Here is a 5032-nt window from a genome sequence, read left to right as displayed (position 1 = left end):
GGTGGAGACTTAACATTTAAATGCATTATAGAGTTGGGTCTCATATGTCAAAGGTGAAGGCACTCAGTACAGCCTTTGTAAACCAGCCAGAACCAGTCTGGGTCAGTGGTCTCTTATCAGGAGAAAGTTACTAAAATTGGCCTCTTGTCCAATCAAAGCTACAGTTGTGGTTTGAAGAACAGAGGTGTCAGTCAGTGTCTGGTGGTTGATGAGCTGCAGTTGTTTCAGTGTTGCTTACCTCAAGGCCAGTGCTTAATTAGCTGATAGAGAAAAAGAAAAATCTGTGGCAGTTAAAACATACTTTAGTCTTTAAGTGTAGGGGTGCACGACTTAAACCTTGTTTGGCGTGGCCTTAGGTCTTGTTGATAATTTGGTATCATATTGCCACAAAGTTCAAAGTCCATTCCATTAGTCTTATGATCTCTTATTTTATCAGTTCTTAAGGGGTTAAAATACAGACTCTCAAACATCAAGGTTTCTAAGAATCTTAAGGGCATTGCCCCATAGCAGCCTCATAGGGAGCCTGAGGTAGAAAAGGGCCTATCTAGAAGATATTTATGGATGTGGCTTTTACCTAACAAAATCGATTAGAAGTTGATACACAAAAGAATCCGCAAAATTTTACAAGTCATTGCGTCAGTTCACGTTAAAACAAACAAACAAACAAAAATACACCAGACACTATACGAAGTGAAAAAAGACTTCTGGACCCTCAAACTTCTATGAGCAGGCAGCAGGCTGAGGAGGCTACTCATCTGCGAAAATTGAACGGTTCTTGCAGAAAAGAATGTCTGAGAGGGCAAAACCAAGATCCCAAAGGGAAGAGCCAAAAACCATAGAAAATCATTCTCAGAAAGCAGGATTGGGCCTAACTGCAAAATAGTAACATATGCCCAGGTAGATTTTAGAATTTCAATGGATCGGTGATTTCCTATTTTCCTCCTTTATTTAATGGAAATAGTTATTGCAGTTATTCTATTCCTGTCCCACCATTGTATGTTGGCCATGTATGGGATAGGTAATTTGTCTTGCTAGTTCACAGGTTTTCAGATCAAGAGTATCTGAACAGTATGGATGGAGCCTCATCCATACCTGGACTTGATTTATTTGTCTCACCCACTAGAGTGTGCTTATTTGCAAACATCCACCTGGAATGAAAAACTCTACAAAGCCTGGTCCAGTATTGCCTATCAGCTGATTCCGAATGTTCAGCAGCTGAAGATGAACACAAGGAATTTTGCCCAAATTCTTGAAGTCGATGAAGTTCTGCTGTTTGAAAGAGCTACATTCTTGGTTATTTCCCATTACCAGTGCAAAGAGCATCATGATAGCCACAGATTTGAGAAGATCAGCAACACCATTAAACAGTTCAGCTGAGCTGCAGTAAATTGGCTCCTTCTTTCCAGAGCATGGAAGTTATGAATTTTAACTTCACTGCATTCATTGACATCTTCACATCAAACATCTAGGTGCCGGTTGTTATGTCAGATCCCTAGATGCCTTCTGTAGCTACTCTGATCAACAGTTGTAAAACCAGGAAACACTGAAAATCTGGAGAGTGGATGGCCCCAAGCACAGTCTCTTTATGCGTTGAATATTGCCAAATGCTCTTTCTGAAAATGCTGAATTGCCTTTTCTGGGGAGCATGTATGCTTTTTAATATTCATAATATTGTGTGCTTAAAAGTGGACTTTGAGGCTGGGTGCAGTGGCTCACGACTGTTAATCCCAGCACTTTGGGAGGCCGAGGCGGGCGGATCACAAGGTCAGGAGATCAAGACTATCCTGGCTAACACTGAAACCCCGTCTCTACTAAAAATACAAAAAAATTACCCGGGCGTGGTGGCGGCCGCCTGTAATCCCAGCTACTTGAGAGGCTGACGCAGGAGAATGGCGTGAACCCCGGGAGGCGGAGCTTACAGTGAGCCGAGATCGTGCCACTGCACTCCAACCTGGGCGACAAAGCGAGATTCTGTCTCAAAAACAAAACAAAACAAACAAAACACACACACACAAAAATGTTATTAAAAGTATTTTTAAAAACATTTAACTGATTTTTCTATTGGAGGGAAACAGCTTAATAGTGGAATGTACGAAAACCTACCTGTTTCCTTTGTAAGACTCTAGACAGAGGGATCCATGCCTGCAATTCAAGTAAAAGAAAGCCATTTTAGAATCTGGAGTTTGTCTTCTTGTAGATAGAATAATGTTATGAACTGAATGTTTGTGTCCCCTCCACCTCCATTCATATGTTGAAATCCTCAATGTGATGGTTCTAGGAGGTGGGGTCTTTGGGAGGCTATTAGTTCGTGAGGGTGAAGCCCTCACAAATGAGATTAGTGTCCTTATAAAAGGGGCCCCAGGGCTGTGGTGGCAACGGTGGAGGCTGAGGCGGCGGCTGAGGTGGCGACGGAAGAAACAGAAGATGGCAGATTTTTTGAAAGGGCTGCCTGTCTACAACAAAATCATTTTTTGTCTGTTTCACGCGGACTCCGATGTAAAACCTCGAACCGACGGCCCTCAGTCTACCTGCCCACCCGAGAATACCCGTCTGAACAGATCATCGTGACCGAAAAGGCAAACATCCTCCTGTGCTACCTGCATCAGCAGTGGATAAAAAGAACGCTGCCAATAAGAGACCAGGAGCAAGGGGAACTGGAAGGCGAGAGTTCGGCGCCCCTCCGCAAGGTGGCGCGGATCGACAGCTCAAACATGCAGGAGGACACTTAAGACTCTCGACCCCGCAGGCGCCTCCTGCCGGGTCTGCTCCTCCGTCGCTCACCCGCCTGCCTCCCGGCCTGCGCATTCACAGCCTGCGTCCACACCATTTCCAACCTCATAGGAGCCGACGTATTTATTTTTCTTGAGTTTTTATTTATGCTGTAACCTGTAACAAGCGTTGGTTAAAGGGGACATCAGACCCAGTAGTGTGATGCTGGTAGATGCTTTTTTTTAAAAAAAGCAACATTGCCCACCCAACCCCCACCTTCCACCTGTTCAGTTCCCCTACTCCCGCCCCCAGTTCTCCTCCAGAGAACCAGAGCGTGCCTCTGAGGGTCTCTAGCGAGCTTCACTGTGGCCGGGCGGCAGGGGCGGGCCCGGGGCCGCCGACCCACCAGGACAGCCGGGCGGCCTTCTCCAACACTGGTCCAGGCCCTTGAGACTGGGTCTTGTCCCGCGTTCCACCCGGAACTCTCCCATTCCCAGACCTCACTGAGCTTGCGCTCATGTTGCGGATAAGTCGGCCCTTGGGATCCTTCTCTTGAGTCATTTTATCATGGACTCGTGCGAGCTCCGTGTCCACCCCAATAAAAAGGTCTTTCCTACTTGAAAAAAAAAAAAAAAAAAAAAAGACAGGAGGCAGAGAGCTCTCCTGCCCCTTTCCCACCAGGTGAGGGAGGATACAGTGAGAAGTTATCAGTCTGCAGCCTGGAAGAGGGCTCACATCAAAACTTGACTATGCTGCTACTCTGATCTTGGACTCCTAGCTTCCAGAATATTAGTGAGTATCTATAATGACTGGGCTTCAGAATCATTTGTGAAATTTAAAATAATACAGATGTGAGGGTCCTATCCCTAAAGATTCTGAAAAAGTAGATTTCAGTGGGGTCTAGAAATCTGTATTTAAAAACAAACAAACAAACAAAAAACCTTTTTCAGATAACTGTGTTGTTTCCCAGCTTAAAAACCACACGGAGATGGAATGTATATATTGATTAGTAAGAAAAAATAAGCCGGTATCATCCAGGACTCTTGGTTACAAATGTCAGAAACTCAAACAAGCTTGAGAAAAATGGGATTTATTGGTTCATATAAGTGGAAAGTTCAGAGTAGAGCTGGCTAGAGTACTCCATTGGTGCCTTACAGGGGCTCACATGGTATCATTAGCTTCCTCTGTTTCTTTGCTCCTTTCAGCTCTACCAACAGGTCTTTTTGTGCAGTGGGGAAGGTGGCTCCCACAGCTGTAAGCTTTCATTTTTATTGTTCATGATTCAAAAGGAAGAAAGAAGAGACCTTTCCTCTTCCAGTATTCTCATGTCAATCTGCATGAATGGTCTCTGGCCATCACCCCTTTGACCAATCACCAAGAAAAGAAAGATGGCTGTATGATTAACCAGGGGTCAAAGGGGGCCTAGTGATTATCAGTTTTACCAGAACCATATATAATTGGTTTTTCAAGTAGGGAAACTTCAGTTTGAGTTATTGTGTCAGGAGTATAGAATGTACCTGTTACAATTTGAAAAATATGTCTTCTGTCTCTCAACTCCGATCTTCATAGGTGTGGTAGGCGGCCTTCTAAGATGGCTTCCAATGATCTCCACCTCTTTGTATTCATACCCTAATGTAATCCCCTCCCTTTGGGTGTGGACTGAACTTAATGACTTACTTCCAATGAATAGAATACAGCAAAAGTGATGGAATGTCACTTCCAAGATTGGGGCATAAAATATTATGACTTCCATCTTGTTGACACTTTTTCTCTTGCCTTTTTGGCTTGCTTGCTTCGATGAAGGAAGTTGCATGTTGGAGAGGCCCAAGTGGCAAGCAACTTCAGGCAGCCTCTGGCCAGCAGCCATCATGAAGCTTGCCAACAACCATATTGGTGAGCTTAGAAGTCCGTTCTCTGGCATCTTAACATAATTTTTTTAATTTAAATTTTTAGTTAAAAATATTTGTTGTATGTTTAATTTTTGTGGGTACAAAGTTGGTGTATATATTATGGGTTACATTACATATTTTGATACAGGCATGCAATGCATAATAAGCACATTAGGGTAAATGGGGTATCCATCACAAGTACTTATCCTTTGTGTTGCAAACAATCCAGTTACACTCTTTATTTCAAAATGTACAATTAAGTTATTTTTGACTATAGTCAAGCTATAACTTGACTATATGTTGTACTAGCACATACTAGGTCTCATTCATTTTTTTAAACTATTTTTTTGTACCCATTAACCATCCCCGTTTCCCTCCACCACCCACTGCCCCAACAACCATTCCCAGCCTCTGGTAACCATCCTTCTACTCCA

At 43.5% G+C, this 5032-nt stretch overlaps 2 pseudogenes; both read left to right on the top strand.

Annotated features, from left to right (window-relative positions):
• The first annotated feature begins 1074 nt into the window (after positions 1–1074).
• On the top strand, positions 1075–1594 carry LOC103228902 (ras-related GTP-binding protein A-like; annotated as a pseudogene).
• Positions 1595–2379: 785 nt separating this feature from the next.
• On the top strand, positions 2380–2919 carry LOC103228903 (DET1- and DDB1-associated protein 1 pseudogene; annotated as a pseudogene).
• The last annotated feature ends 2113 nt before the right edge of the window (positions 2920–5032 follow it).

Source organism: Chlorocebus sabaeus, chromosome 24 (assembly GCF_047675955.1).
Source record: "Chlorocebus sabaeus isolate Y175 chromosome 24, mChlSab1.0.hap1, whole genome shotgun sequence".
NCBI classification, from domain to species: Eukaryota; Metazoa; Chordata; class Mammalia; order Primates; family Cercopithecidae; genus Chlorocebus; species Chlorocebus sabaeus.
Note: the sequence above shows the minus strand (reverse complement) of the source record. Positions and strands in the feature narration are given on the sequence as shown.